The sequence below is a fragment of the Rutidosis leptorrhynchoides genome, chromosome 4 (genome assembly GCF_046630445.1).
Source record: "Rutidosis leptorrhynchoides isolate AG116_Rl617_1_P2 chromosome 4, CSIRO_AGI_Rlap_v1, whole genome shotgun sequence".
NCBI lineage: Eukaryota > Viridiplantae > Streptophyta > Magnoliopsida > Asterales > Asteraceae > Rutidosis > Rutidosis leptorrhynchoides.
Window position 1 is genome coordinate 479668100 of NC_092336.1, and position 17635 is coordinate 479685734.

Below are 17635 nucleotides of genomic sequence, written 5' to 3' on the forward strand. Positions count from 1 at the left end.
TGAAATCGACTTGAATCATCATCATTCTACTTGCTACTTGTTTTGTTATTGGTTGTTAAAGATCAAACTTTCTAGTTTGTATCTTCATGAATCTTGTTACTTCCATCTTTTGTTTGATGAGAAGTCAAGAACAAGGATCTAAACTTGATAGTTTATGGTTCTACACTTGAAGTATTATGAAGATCTAAAGTTCATAAGCTTTATGATCTTACTTGTGTTCATGTTTTGTAAACTTAAGGTTTATTTTCTTAAAGATCCAAGCTTTGGCTTGAATCTTCTTAAGTATGAAACAAACATGAACTTGTTACTTGTAGATTTAATTTATTACATTCTTTTGTATGAATTTAATTTCCTGATGTATTACTTGATCAAGTATTACTAGTTAATCTTGATCTCATTTTTCTTGAAACTAAAGTTTAAACTTTGTAAGGTCAAGAACATGGAAGTTTAACTTTCTAGTTACAACTTCATACACTTATGTTAGATCTAAGTTTCTATAGCTTATGGTCTTCCAATTTTGTTGTAAACAAAAGCTTATGAGCTTAAATACATTCTACAAGATAAAAAACTAAGTTTCATAATTTATGGTTTTATTAAAGTGAAGATCCAAGTTCTATAACTTAGGATTTAACTTAAGAACACTAGATCTAGACTTTCTAGTCTAGGATCTTTAAGATCTAACTAAGATCTAAGTTCTACAACTTAAGATCTTGTTTATTTAGTTTACTTTCAAGTTTATAGCTTAATATTACTACTAGAACTCATGTATGTGTCGGATCTAAGATCTTGATGTAACTTTGATTCATCAACCTACTTACAACCCTTAAAAGAGTTGTGTGATGTGCGTAGAGGTGTATACGAAATAGTTATATTTTTACTACAAAATACTATTAAATACGATACATTTTTTTTACACAAGTGATTTATTTATTTATAGAGTGGATATACCTAAACCTTGCTACAACACTTATAGGCAGTGTACCTAATCGTACAGTAGTGTAGTTTTTAGTAAGTCTGGTTCGTTCCACAGGGAGCTAGCCAAGTTTAACGCTATATTTTTTAAAACTATATTTGTATAATATAAATATAAATATAAATATAAATATATATATATATATATATATATATATATATATATATATATATATATATATATATATATATATATATAAGTAATATTATTATTATAAAAGGGGGGTTTTACCGTTTAATGACCGGTTTGTCGATTTTAAAACTTTAGTCGCAGTTAAAACCTAATGTAAAATATTAAAAATATAAAACATTTAATTTAAAGCGTAAAGTAAATGACAATAATAAAATTGCGATAAATTAAAGTGCGATAAATAAATATAATTGCGATAATTAAAAAATACGATAATTAAAATGACAATAAATTAAAGTGCGATAATTAAAAGTGCAATTAAATATGAAATAAAGGAATTATGCTTATTTAAACTTCTGTAATCATGATGTTTGACGTGTTGATTTTAGTTTATTACCATTGGTTAATTGTCCTTTGCCCTGGATTATTCAATATATCCGCCTGGTTTTTATCCATAACAGTCCATCAGTCATAAATATAAAGTGCGAGTGTCCTCGTCAAATTATTCTTATATCCGAAGTCAAATATTCCAACTAATTGGGGACTTAAACTATAATTATACCAATTTTCCTTGCATATAATTCACCCCTGTTTTAATAAGTCCATTAACTATTAATCCATTCCCGTGTCCGGTTAAATGAACGATTATTAGTACTTATAAATATCCCGCATATCGTGTCCGATCGAGTGTATGTGGTTATTTATAGGTACGTCCAATTGTGAATCTTTATATTAAATTAACAAACTATCATTTAATTAAACAAATATAAAGCCCATTAATAGCCCATAGTCTAATTTCCACAAGTGTCGTTCTTTTGTCCAAACCTCAATTATGGTACAAAGCCCAATTACCCAATCTTAATATTTAACCCAACATCACGATTACTTCGGCATTAAATAAGCATAATAATAACTTAGCTACGAGACATTACATTAAAAAGGTTGAACATAACTTACAATGATTAATAATAGCGTAGCGTTATACGGACAGAATTTCGACTTACACACATACAACATTCGCTAACATACCCTTATTATTATTAAATTACAATTAAAATTAAAATAATATATATATATATATATATATATATATATATATATATATATATATATATATATATATATATATATATATATATATATATATATATATATATATATATATGAGTGAGAGATAGATTAGAGAAAGATGTGTTTTACTCGAGCACCAAACTGCTTTTTATAGGAGTGTGGCCAGAAAAAGTAAGTCATGCGATCACATGGGATTTAGGCCCCCAGGCTATGCGATCGCATGGAGCAGGAATCCAGCTCACATACTTTTGTTTGTTTATTTGCCGACGGTTTTATATATAATATAATATATATAATTTTAAGAATTAATTATATATTATATTATATTCATGTGCATAGTTGACTTGTAATTTTTAGTCCGTTGCTTTGAGCGTTGAGAGTTAACTCTGGTCCCGGTTCCGGATTTTTGAACGTCCTTTCGTACTATTTAATATCTTGTACTTTGCGTTTTGCGGCTCGTACTCTTGTAACTTTTAGACGTTTCTCATCAATAATTTGAACCACTTTGATTGTACTTTGTTCTTTTTAGCTTTTTGGTCATTTACGTCTTCAAATCGTCGAATCTGTCTTTTGTTTTCACCTTTTATTATTTAAACGAATATTTCTTGAGGGATAATGTTATGAAATATATGTTCGTTTTTAGCATTATCATTGTGCTACATATCTTAGACATACACTAGTGTTATTATGGTCAAAACTTGGTAAAAATGATGCAAACAAATCAACGAGTTGTACACTTGAAGCTATAAGCATCAAGGATGAGAACCGTGATGAGCATCAAGCACCAAGAACCCACCGGAACACATTGCTTACTGTTTTCTGTGTCTGATCAGGCTACCTAGGCTACTGGAAAGTTTATTTCCAGTTATTTCGGTTCAAGTAGATGATTTTTCGTTTAGGCCTCATCTTAATCCGAGTTACGGTTTAGGATTTATAGCCTTCCGAAAATCACTACGCTCTTTTAACGTTGTGCTGAAATTTCTGACCTACTCGCACTTAAACCGTCTCCACGGTCAAACGAAGACGAGTTTGGTTCTGTAAATTGGTCAGAAACTAGGGGACTCATATACGGAGCCATGGCTACTGGTCTCACCTCATTTCAGTTTGTATAGAGGTCGTGGCGACTAAACGAAATCAGCATTTGTTTCGAACTCTATTCTTGATTGAAACTTACTTTACACTTTTTGATTAATGATGAATGATGATGATACTTAAGACGTAATTTACATACTTTTAAACCTTTGGGAACGACTTACTGACTTAGTAACTTTTGACTTAGGTTGAGGATCTTTCGGACCAACTACTTGCTTACTTATCTCGTACCGACTTTACTACTTTTCACTGTGAGTTATAGCATCCCTTTTTACTTTAACTATTTTGGGAACTGAGAATACATGCGCGTTTTATGTTTTACATACTAGGCACGAGTACTTAAACTTTATATATGTGTGGGTTATACAACGGCATAAACTTTCCCCTTAGCTCAGTAACGTTTAGTCATTGGTCTTTGAACCGGTGAACGCGAATCTTAGATATAGATCCATAGGGTTTGATATCCCCACTCAGGCTAGTAGCACTAGCATTTAACGGGTGTTTAATACTTCGTAAACTTACGCACTCGCCAAGTGTACTTTTAGGGGGTGATATTACGTTAAGTTAGTTACCAAGTGCCCACGGTTGAACATATACTTTTCATACTGTTTTGAAATACTGAAATCTCGTGGCCTACCTTACATTACTGTTATACTTAAACTATAGCTCACCAACATTCGTGTTGACGTTTTTAAGCATGTTTTCTCAGGTGCTTAGAGGTTTGATTGCTTCCACTGTTGTAGTATTGCTATGTAGACACCCGCTGCTTCTGTTAGAGATGTCTTCGCATGAAACATTTATTTTGCATTCAAACTATGTTACTTTTGAAACAATGAATTTGTAATGACCATTGGGTCATGTACTATTATTAATGTCTTCTATTCATAGAAGCACGCTATCGTATGTTAAACATTTGACGTTGGTTATGACGTCACCTTTTCTTATGAATGCAAACTTATTTTAAAACAGCATATAGTGTTTGACCTTGTAATGATCCTGTTGTTGATGATCCGTACACATTAATTTTGTATGGGGCATCACATTTGGTATCAGAGCGTTGGTTGTAGGGAATTAGGTTGCATTAGTGAGTCTAGACCGGACCGAGTAGGATTCACTAATAGGACTAATCTACAACTTCCTAGTTTACTTGTTTCAGCGGAACTTGCTGCATGCTGCTGCTTACTTTTACTGCTATATGCCGTATACTGCTACTTGCTTTCACTACTGCATGCTATTATCTGCTTTCTATTGCATGATACTTGTCATTATTGCCATGCTACTTACTGCTATAGATGATCTAGACTGTCATAGTTACTTTGCCTAATACGTGCTTGCTATATGACTTACTGACATGGAAAAAGTTATTTTTCCTTGTTCAGATGTCGGATATCCCACCCATCATCATTGACTTGGACAGCGACTCAGATTCATCTGCCACCTCGCCTGCTGTTGCCGCTGACTCACAGATCCCATCATCTCTACCCTCTAGTGACTCTGGCGATTCATTCTCTAGGGACAGTAGCCACGCACCTGACCTGATGATCATCTCGAACGGAGACAGGGACCCAGAGGAGATTCCAGCTCCACCTAGCCCAGGACTCCCGGAGCCACAGCACCATTCCGGTGGTGCTGTGATTCCTGGGGGAAATGAGGACGGTCCTTTCCGTAATGAGCGAGGACATTGGGTCAGACGCCTTCCTGATGGACGTGTCGTGCCGATCCCGCCTTGCAGATATCAACTGATGACCACTGGTCAAGCAGATCCACGTTCAGATGATTCAGACGACTCATCATCCGACGACTCCAGCGACGAGGATTCCGACGAGGATTCCGAGGATGACTCCGATGAGGACCCTGAGGAGACGCCCGTGCAGCCTCCCTCTACCCCGCCGAAGAAGCGGTATCGTTTCGATGGTACTGTGATTCCAGGGGTTAACGGAGGTAGGTCGTTCGCTAACTCACATGGACTGAAGGTTAGGGTCACCCCCCGCAAGCGGGTTGTGCCTTACCCTGCCGACCCATTCGTGCGTAAGGCTTCCCGTTACGCACCGTCTACTTCTGGTGCTGGACCGTCTGCACCACCTGCACCACCAGCATCGTCTGCACCACCAGCACTACCGGTACAGCCTGCCCCACCAGCATCCCCCGTCGTCGAGGAACTGACAAGGGAAGTGTATGCCCTCCGTGCTCGGGTAACTGAGCTCGAGGACCAGGTGTCCCACATACTGGACATCCTTTACCCACCATCACCATAGGGCTATTGTATTAGATTTCATTATGTAACCCTTTGTAGTTTCATGTTTTACTCATGTATTGTACGAACCGTATGCGGATGTATGTCACTTTCTTATTTAATGAATGGAACTTGGTGTTGTTTAATTTCTGTACGGTGTTCTATTTACGTTACTATATGATGATTTTGTGGTGATGTTCGTGATCGTGTCCTTTTATTTTGATCGAATTTAGATTGAAATTATTACACGAATTGGTTGTGATTATATGGCGTTTTTATGATTTAGGATTGATTTCACACATATAGGCAACTTTGTCCTATCCGTGTAGTAATAGTTCGTTGGTAAATCCGGTTCGTTCCACAGGGAGATGGAGTTTTCAAGGCTTTAATCGCTAAAAGTTAAACTTATTTAAAAGGGGGATTTTGGATTAGGGTTTACTACTTAATTGAACGGAATTTAAATTTAACTAAAACGAAATAACTAAATTAACGACAATAAAAATACAATTTAACTAATTTGACAAAATAGAAGAAATAAGGTTTTTCATGGAATATAGCAAAATAGTAAAAAGTAATTAAAATTTACTATATGGTAAAAAGTGAAATTGATGAGATTTGAAAATAAGGTAAAGTAGTGGCTACTAAAATATGTCCCCTCTGGATTATGGATTGTTTTTAAGTCCGGTTACGATGTTTTAATATATATCCTTATATTTTATCTTCCGATTTATAAAGATTTAACAAACTAAAATTAAATCTAACTTTCGTTAGATCTCGTTTTAGCGAATTAAATTATACCCCGACTATTCAAATTGAGATTTAATCCAGTTTTAACTTTCTTTAAAACCAAAATTATAACGGTCTTCCTTTTTTTATAATTACACGATTATATAAACTATAATATTACCCAAACCACCGAATCACACTTCTAAATTGTTGTCAATAATTTGTCCATATGTCCGTCTAGATCACCGAGGTGTTGAAGCATAATTTATGTAAATTTAATGCACTTTCGCTTATTAATTTAATAAATTATGTGATAGGGGTGAAAATATTAAATTATATAACAATGGTTCTGTGATTAAACTTAATGTTAAAAATAGTCAAAGTTACATCATAATATTATAATATAGTTCAATCCATTCGTCCAGAGGTTCTACATTTTAGTCACCACTATGGTTATTTAGTTAGACATTATAACGGCATAAAAATATAAATTATATAAAGTGGACATGGTAAGAATACTAATAATAATAAACGATAACAATAATAAATAATAAATATCGATAATAACGACGATAATAATAAATATTACGATAACAATAAAAATAACAACAATAATAATAATAATAACGATAGTAATAACAATGATAATAACGATAATAACGATACGTGAAAATTAAGTTGGGACGTGGAGACTTACAGCGAGTTGGAACGGTAAAAAGCGATATTATTAGCGTAGCGGTATACGGACAGAACTCCGACTTAAAACCCGTAAATTAAACGTTACAATACCCTTATTATTAAAATTAACTTAAATTAAAATTATAAATATAAATAATATATAAAAAAAATAGATATTTAGAAACGAAATATGAAAAATGGTGGTTGGATTCGGCAGAATGCTTCGAGTATTTATAGGCCAGTTTTGAATTTTACGGCTCCGCGAGTGCGGCACTTTTGTGCCTTACAGCTCCGCGAGTGCGGAGCTTCGGATTCCAGCTCACCAAATTTTTGGCATTTTACTTGTCGACATATTATTAAATATATATAATATATATATAATTATATATAATTATATAAATATTATATTATATTCTTGTGCATAGTTGACTTGTAATTTTCGCTCCATTGTCTCGCACGTTTACGCCCGGTTAATGTCTCGGTCCCGGTTTCTCGAACGCATTTTTGTATAATTTAATATCGTGTACTTTGCGTTCCGCGACTTGTACTCTTGTTAATTTTTAGACGTTATTCTTCAATAAATTAAACCACTTGGAGTGTAACTTGTACGTTTGAGCATTTTGAACGTTTTCATCTTTCAAATCTTCGTTTTCGTCTTTAAATCTTCATTTTCGAGCGATCTTCGTCTTTCGTCTTCGCACTTATTTATTTAAATGATTACAACTAGAAATAAGGAAATTACAATTAAAAACATTACATTTTGGAACGATATTACAACTAAATATATGTTCGTTTGGAGCAATATCAAATATCCCTACACTTGAACGTTGCTTGTCCTCAAGCAATATAGAACTTGAAATAAAACAAACTTCACACAAATCACTTCTTTATTCTTCACACTTTATACATCAGTGATTTTGGTACAGCGGTATGAACAATGATAGTAACGTTTGTGGTTTACAGCCCCACATGACTTATGAAAATTTAGATCCTTTAAGGAAATTGGATCTTTATGAAAATATTTGGTCTTTTGAAAATTCAATCTAGCTTTTACCCTAGATAAGTTTTCCGATTTAACCCTTTATCGGTGTTGCAAAATGTTTTGCGGGTCTTGTGGGTTTCAGATTTTAAAATTTTAGCTCAAAACTTGTGGTTTTGTGTCACCCACTTGCTAACCTTGTAATTGGAAAGCACACATCCAGTTTACTTGTCCCGTATATTACCTTTCAGTAAACTACCGTCCGGTTGTAAAGGAAAGCGATGAACAAGCAACTGTTAAGGCAATGTCTAATGACATGTATTTGATAATGGTCCACAACGTGTCGGATGCAATTACTATCATTTGTAGGAGAAATAGCAAAGATCACCCTATAATTTTTCGGTCTGGCACAAGGTTCTGTCTTCGACCATGCTATGCAACCACCATTCTTACGGTTGACACCTAATTTGGTTCAGGTGACCTAATGAATTCTGATGAATTCTCAGGATTTTACGTTCAATGGTAATGAACGCATTGAAAATAGGTTTTCAGAAAACAAATCGGTTTTAATTTGATCAAAATATTTTCTCGTTCAAGCTCGAGTTTAGATATCATTGAATTCCATGAGTTTGTAATTCTCAATCTTTAAGGTCAATCTCAAGGATTGAGTAATATCAGGCATAAATGCTGATTTTTAATCTTTAAGGAGATTATCCTTTCTGGAGGTCTGATTCATTAGTCTTATCAAGCTAATTTGCACGGTGCCCTCCCCATTTTACGAGATAGATCCTCTCATGGTTAGGATAAGTCTGACCACATGGCGACCCTGTTTGATGCTGAGGTCCGTGGATTTCCAGCTGATTTTCGAGAAAACTTTTCAAGGTTTTTCGTAGACTCTACAACTGGTCTGGACGACAACTTCCTGACCAAAATCAAGAAGCGCGTTTCTTTTTCTGAAGACTTTACTTCATTTTAATGATGGAATTGATTCATCGTGTAGATCCGTCTTTTCTTTCATTTATATTACAATTTATCGGGTAAAACAAATTTATACAACCCAAAGCAAAAGTACCTGCAATAAACTTCGTACAAACATGTGATAACAGTTCATAAATATTGACAAAATTCCCACACTTGGCTTTTTTCATGCGTCTTTTTTATCTTAATAAATAAATTCAAGCGCTTTAGTTGTTTCTCAATTTATGTCCTCTTTTTAGGGTAACAACAATTTCGGCATTAACACCTAGTTTTATCGTTCATAAATATGTATAAACATGATTTTGAATTCATTTAGTTAAAAAAATTTCAAATTTTCATAAAATTTAGAAAATAAGCCTAGTGTATAAACTCGAGAGAATTTATAACCCCTCCCCACACTTGAGATCATGCAATGCCCTCATTTGCAATGAAATCAGACAAGATAAAATTAACGAGGGCAATTAGTATAGAAAGAGAGTTAAAACCTCTTTAGCTAAAAAAGCCGTAACTTGCGGGATTTTTGTTTAATCTGTTGATGTTGATTTGTCCGTTATCCCAAAATTTTCCGTCATCTTTTTCACATGTTTCGTCAAAAATTGGTTGCTTTTGCTGAACTTAATACCAGTCTTTGAAAATGCGTCTTTTACCCTTATTAGTACATAAAATAAACTATAAACATATATACATATTTTTGAAGTTTGGTATATTACCCCACATTAATATAATATTTTTGGCATACTTTAGATCAAAAATATTAAAATAATGAAAACAAAATTTTTCGCCCCGTCCTTGGGTAAAGCAATTTCGGTTCTACGACCTAGTGTTCAACTCACGACGAATTTAGAAATCATTTTTTAGCTTAATGAAATAAAGTAAATTTTGTTTTTAAAAACACGCAAAACTTATAATTAAAAAGCATATTAATTTTATACAGAACAAAAAAAAAATTCAGAATGGAGGGAGAAGACTAGTTCTATAGTGTCTGCTAGCGGAAAATACCAATCGGGCTCCACTCTCGAAATAATTTGAAAAGTTTTAAGAAGGCGAGTGGTTAGCTAAAATTACCCTGAATTCATTTGTCCTTAGGGTAGAATGTGATGTCATCTCTTTCAGTGTTGTTGAACCCTTCATAATAAAATTTAAGTCTGTGACCATTCACATTGAAAATACCACCATTCTTGTCATATAACTCTATGTATCCAGATGGAAATGCTTGTTTTACTTCATACGGTCCCCTCTATCAGGACTTAAGTTTCCCAGGTGAAAACTTAAAACGTGATTGAAAAACTAGAACTTTGTCTCCCGGTTCAAATGCTTTCTTCTCTTTTAAGCGAGCATCGTGCCATTTCTTAGTTCTCTCTTTGTAAGATCTCGAGTTTTCATATGCTTGAAGTCTTAGCTCGTCTAATTCATGCAATTGTAAGAATCGATTTTCTCTGGCTTCCACAAGGTCTGTATTACATTCTTTTAGTGCCCAATACGCCTTGTGTTCAACTTCTACAGGTAGATGACACGCCTTACCATATATTAATCGAAAAAGAATGGTACCAATGGGCGTTTTGAATGCGGTTCTAAACGCCCACAGCGCATCATCTAGCTTTCGATGCCAGATTTTTGGATTATTCTTAACCGTTCTTTCTAAAATTCGTTTAAGACCTCGATTTGTGTTTTCAACTTGGCCACTCGTTTGAGGGTGGTAAGAGGTTGAGAAACGATGATTAACTCCGTACTTTTTAAGCACTTTCTCGAGTAATTTATTTGTAAAATGAGTTCCACGATCACTGATTAATGCTTTTGAAAGCCCGAATCGTGAGAAAAGGTTTTTAAGAAAGCTGACAACAACTCGAGCATCGTTAGTGGGTAGAGCTTTTGCTTCAGCCCATTTAGAAGCGTAATCGACTGCTACGAGAATGTATTTGCATTTGTTAGAGGCGGAGAATGGACCCATGAAGTCAATACCCCAAATGTCAAATACTTCGCATACTAGGATGCTTTGTTGTGGCATTTCGTCTCTCTTGGAGATATTTCCAGATCTTTGACAAGCGTCACAGGTTTTCACCATGTTGTAAGAATCTTTGAAAATAGTTGGCCAGTAAAAACCTGAGTCAAAGACCTTCTTAGCTGTACAGCTTGGTTCGAAATGTCCGCCAGCTGATCCTTGATGACAGTGCTCCAGAATTTGTTGAGCTTCTTTACCGTATACACATCGACGAATAACTTGATCTGCTCCTATACGAAAGAGATTAGGGCTTTCCCAGAAGTAAAATTTCAGATCAGCAAAAAATTTCTTCTTTTGCTGATAAGTTTGATTTTTAACAAGAATTCCTGCGGCTAGATAATTGGCAAAGTCCGCAAACCATGGAATTTATTCTTCCATTTTAATTTTCATTAGGAACTCGTCTGGAAAAGTATCGTGAATAATAGATTCATCGAGTGATTCTAAGTTAGGATTTTCAAGACGGGACAAGTGATCTGCAGCGAGATTTTCAGCACCCTTTTTATCCTTGATTTCAATGTCGAATTCTTGTAGGAGAAGAATCCAACGAATTAACATGCGATGTGTTGATTCCATGTTGGTTACCATATACTGTATTATTATTTATTGAATGCTGGATTTTGACTTAAGTCGAAATTTCTGTTTCGAAGATCAATGGCAAACGGAAGATCAACGCCCACAGCAGCACAGATTGAGGAGATGATAATTGAACGAATAGCTGCCGCAATTGCGAATGTCAACCCCCAAGCTCTACCTGTTAACCAGAACAATCATAATGGGTGTACCTATAAGGAATTTCAAAGCTGCAAGCCCCACAATTTCAGTGGTACTGAGGGGCTGGTTGGACTGACGAGGTGGTTTGAGAAATTGGAAGCTGTGTTCCGTGTGAGCAACTACTCAGAAATGAACAAAACTAAGTATGCCTCCTGTATACTGTCGGACAGCGCTTTAAGCTGGTGGAACACACTTGCTCAGGCTAAAGGTATTGACGATGCTTATGCTACACTGTGGGAGGAATTTAAGGGGGCTATGATCGAGGAGTACTGCCCCAGAACGGAGATTCAGAAAATGGAAGCTGAGTTTTGGGAGTTGAAGGTTGTGGGAACCGATCTTGACGGTTATAATCGAAGGTACTTAGAACTAGCTTTGATGTGTCCCACGATGGTTACCCTAGAATTTAAGCGAATGGAACGGTATTTGTGGGGACTTCCCAAGTCCATCCAAGGAAATGTCACCTCTTCAAAACTAGCTGATGTCCTGGAAGCTATGCACATGGCGCACACCCTGATGAACCAAATTACCAGCAAAGAACCAGAAAAGGGGAAATTCGAATCGGGAACTAGTAATGAGAAACGTAAGTGGGACAGCAACAAGGGAAGGGTCTTTGATCAAAACCCAGCTAAGAGGCATGAAAGTTTCAAGGGAAACAACACCAACCCGAACCCTAGCTCAAACCCTAACTACAAGGGTAGTCTTCCGCAGTGTAAGAGATGCTACAAGCATCATACCGGGTACTGCAACGTGGTCTGCAAAAAGTGTAAAAGGACTGGGCATATTGGCAAAGATTGCTAGATCACTACCCCAACTGTGAAGACAAACCCTACTGGACCAAGGAAATGCTATGAGTGTGGACAACAGGGCCACTTCAGGAATGAATGTCCCAACAAGAGAAAGGACGGTGGGCCAGCGCGTGGAAGAGCTTTCAATGTAAATGCAAGGGATGCCCGTGAGAACCCCGACTTGGTTACAGGTATATTCACTATCAACAATCTATTAGCTTCTATCCTATTTGATACTGGTGCCGATAGGAGTTATGTATGTGGACACTTTTGCTCTAAGATAAATTGGTCGTTAGTTCCTTTAAAGGAGAGTATGCTTGTTGAGGTAGCCAATGGAAAACTTGAGAAAGTTGACCAAATTAGCCGAGGAGGTATTATCAACATAGCTGGTGTGGATTTCGAGATTGACTTGATACCCATCAAATTGGGAAGTTTTGATGTGATTGTCGGTATGGACTGGTTGACCAAGGTAAGGGCCGACATTATCTGTGGAGATAAAGCTATTCGTATACCACACGGAGATGGTGAGCCACTGATTATTTATGGAGAGAGATGTAACTCGAAGCTGAACCTCATTAGTTGCATGAAAACACAAAAGATCATGAAGAAAGGACGTCTTGATGTTTTAGCACATGTGAAAACATTAGAAACCGAGGTGAAGAGCGTGGATGATGTACGAATTGTGAACGAATTTCCCGATGTCTTTCCAGAAAAATTGTCTGGATTACCGCCAACGAGGGCAGTGGAGTTTCAGATCGATTTAGTTCCAGGAGCTGCACCTATAGCTTGCGCACCTTATCAACTCGCACCTTTCGAAATGCAAGAGTTGTAGAGTCAACTACAAGAACTGCTAGACCGTGGACTTATCCAACCAAGTTTCTCACCTTGGGGCGCACCTGTTTTGTTTGTGAAGAAGAAGGACGGATCTTTCCGCATGTGTATGAATTATCGTGAGCTGAACAAGTTGACGATCAAGAATCGGTATCCCCTTCCCAGAATTGACGATCTTTTCGATCAGTTTCAAGGATCAAGCGTTTACTCTAAGATCGATTTGAGATCAGGTTATCACCAGCTGAGGGTGAAAGAGAGTGATGTAATGAAAACTGCATTCAGAACCCGTTATGGTCATTATGAGTTTCTCGTGATGCTATTCGATTTAACCAACGCACCTGCCGTGTTTATGGATCTCATGAATCGTGTATGCAAGCCATACCTGGATAAGTTCGTTATCGTCTTCATAGATTATATCCTCATCTACTCCAAAAGCGAAGAAGAACATGAGTAACATCTTCTACTGGTGTTGGAACTCTTGAGACAAGAGCAACTTTATGCCAAATTCTCCAAGTGTGAGTTTTGGTTGAAGGAAGTCCAATTCCTGGGTCATATTGTGAGCGATCAAGGTATCAAAGTTGATCCCACAAAGATCGAAGCTATCAGCAAGTGGGAAACCCCCACTACTCCGACTCATATTCGCCAATTTTTAGGTCTCGCCGGTTACTACTGAAGATTTATTGAAGGTTTCTCTCTGATTGCGCGTCCTTTGACCGCGCTGACTCACAAAGGGACGAAGTTCGTTTTGGAAACTGAACAAGAATCAGCATTTCAAACCTTGAAGAAGAAATTGACCACCGTGCCTATCTTATCACTTCCTGAAGGCAGTGACGATTTCTTCGTATATTATGATGCCTCGAAAAATGGTTTTGGTTGCGTATTGATGCAAAGGACGAAGGTCATTGCTTATGCTTCTCGTCAACTGAAGATTCACGAGCGAAACTAGCCGTTGTTTTTGCGCTCAAATTATGGAGACACTATCTTTATGGAACTAAAAGTACTATCTTCACCGACCACAAAAGCCTCCAACACATATTCGATCAGAAACAACTGAACATGAGACAGCGACGATGGATCGAGACGCTGAACGACTATGATTGTGAACTTCGTTACCATCCTGGCAAGGCCAATGTTGTAGCCGACGCTTTGAGCCGAAAGGAGAGGATGGCACCTCTCCGTGTTCGCGCCCTGAATATCACCATTCATTCGAATCTCAACAGCCAGATCCGAGTAGCCCAAGATAAGGCTCTCAAAGAGGAGAATATTTCTCATGAACACTTGAACATTCTCGTTTCTCGATTCGAGGTTAAGGAGACTGGACTCCGATACTTCGACGGAAGAATTTGGGTGCCTAGTTATGGGGATTTACGAAGCCTCATTCTAGACGAAGCCCACAAGTCAAGATATTCGATTCATCCAGGAGCCGGTAAAATGTACCACGATCTCAAGGAACAGTATTGGTGGCCTAATCTTAAGAAGGATGTTGCAACTTATGTTGGGAAGTGTTTGACTTGCTCGAAGGTTAAGGCCGAACATCAAAGGCCATCTGGGTTACTTCAGCAATCGGAAATCCCGTAATGGAAGTGGGAAAGGATAACGATGGACTTCATCACGAAACTACCAAAGACGGTGGGAGGATACGATACCATCTGGGTTATCGTTGACAGTCTTACCAAATCTGCACACTTCTTAGCCATGAAAGAAATGGATAAGATGGAGAAACTCGCTCAACTATACATAAAGGAATATGTATCTCGTCATGGTGTGCCCTTATCGATTATTTCAGACCGAGATGCCCGTTTTGCTTCCAGATTTTGGTGTTCTTTGCAAGAAGCCTTGGGGACTCGTCTTGACATGAGTACTGCGTATCACCCACAGATAGACGGACAAAGCGAACGCACGATTCAGACTTTGGAGGATATGTTGCGTGCTTGTGTTATTGATTTCGGAAAGGCTTGGGAAAGGCATTTACCGCTAGCCTAATTCTCTTACAACAACAGTTATCATTCGAGTATTAATGCCACACCTTTCGAAGCGTTGTATGGCCGCAAATTCCGTTCTCCTATTTGTTGGGCCGAAGTAGGCGAAAAGCAAATCACCGGACCCGAGTTAGTCCATGAAACAACCGAGAAGATTGTCCAAATTCAAGCGAGACTCAAGACAGCCCGTGATCGCCAAAAGAGTTATGCCGACCTTAAACGTAAAGACTTCGAATTCAACGTGGGTGACCGTGTAATGTTGAAGGTCGCACCTTGGAAGGGTGTAATCCATTTTGGAAAATGTGGGAAGCTTAACTCGCGATACATTGGTCCTTTCGAAATCTTGGAGCGTATTGGACCCGTTGCTTACCATTTGGATCTTCCGACTCAATTGAGCTCAGTTCATCCTACCTTTCACGTATCAAATTTGAAGAAGTGTCTTGCTGAACCAGAACTTGTCATACCACTGGAAGAACTTACAATTGATGACAAACTCCACTTCGTGGAAGAACCTGTCGAAATTATGGACCGTGAGGTCAAAACTTTGAAACGCAACAAGATTTCGATCGTCCGAGTCCGATGGAATGCCAAACGAGGACCCGAGTTTACCTGGGAACGAGAGGATCAAATGATGCAGAAGTATCCTCACCTTTTACCAACTCCTCCATCTACCTCAGCCTAAAATTTCGGGACAAAATTTTCTTTAACAGGTGGGTAATGTAACGACCCTGGATTTTCCAACGTATAATTATTAATATTTGTTATTAATACTTGTGCTTTAATAAATGTATTCTTATACATTTTACTAGTTACCGTATTTGACTTTAAATGTCCCGACTTGTCATTTCGACACGTGCTTTCTTGAATAATATTTAGAATATTATTTACGTTCATGATTAATTATTATTAATTATTTCTAATTAACTAGTGTAAGTAGTTAATTACTTGGGCTTTTATTTAATTGTTACATACTTGGACTTGGGCTTATGTTATTGGACTTGGAAGCCTACCCTACTTTTCTTAATGGACTACTAGTAAGCCCACTTTTATGCTAGTGATTTATTAATGATAAGCAAGGTTAATTAAGTTAATGAGGAGACAAATGTTGCAAGCATGCTTACACCTCTTTCCCATGCATTTAACTTATACACTTTCTGTGATGACCCGGAAAATTTCGACTTATTTTGAACCGAATTCTATAAATGAATTAATATTTCTGACACGATAAGCAAAGTCTATGAAATTGAATCCCAAAATTTTGAACTATTCAATTACCCTTCGATTGTTCTCAGCGATTCGCGAACAATTATATGTAAATAGAAACATACTATAACTTGAAAACGTAACTAAGTGTTGAGTATATGACACTGTGCATTAAACTTATTGGTTTGATTACCTGATTGATATATTTAACTACAGAGTTAAAAGATTATGCCAAATAATTGAATTAAAAGATATTTATTGAGTCCCTTAAGAATTATAATATTATTACATTAGTAAAAAACGAAACAATGATTTATAGAAGTAAATGACCAAAACACTCAAATGTATAAGTTACATTTCAAATAAGATAAATTATTGATAATTTAAGACTATATTTTGACAAAAGTACGAGTCACGAAACGTAAAATGCAAGTTTTCTAAACGTACGAAAATGCGTTCGAGAAACCAGAACCGGGACATGAGTCGAGTGATGACGTACGACTTATCGGAACAAAAATTACAAGTCAACTATGCACGTGAATTTAATATAATATATAATTAATTATTTAAATTAAATATATTATATATATTATATAAAAATATGTCGACAAGCTAAAAGTTAAACAAATGTGAGCTGGATCAGAGGGCCATGCGATCGCATGGCCTTGATGCCCAAAAACCATGCGATCGCATGGTGGGCTGGGACAAGTCAGGTACTATAAAATGCGAAACCTGGTGATCGAATTCAATATATATTTCTTCAATCTATCTCTTGCTCCGTATTATATTTATATATATATTATTATTATTATTATTATTATTATTATTATTATTATTATTATTATTATAATTATTAAGATTAATATTATTATTAATCTTATTATTATTATTATTATTATTATTAGTATTTTTAGTAATATTATTACATAAAATATTACGACGAGGTTATGAGTGTATCACTTTCAAAATGGGTTTTCAAGCGGGATAGAGCTAAGGAAACTTTGGGTTATCGCTATGAAGGTTATGGGTAATATTCATGGGTACTATTCGCAAGTCAAACCTAGTGTTTATCATCTCCGTTGTGTCTACGTACTTTCCTGCAATATTGAATCACAATATTGATACGTGAGCATTCATATCTTATCTTTTATATATTAATCGTGTATCCATGTCTAGTGCTCGAGTATATATGTTTATACATGCTTGTA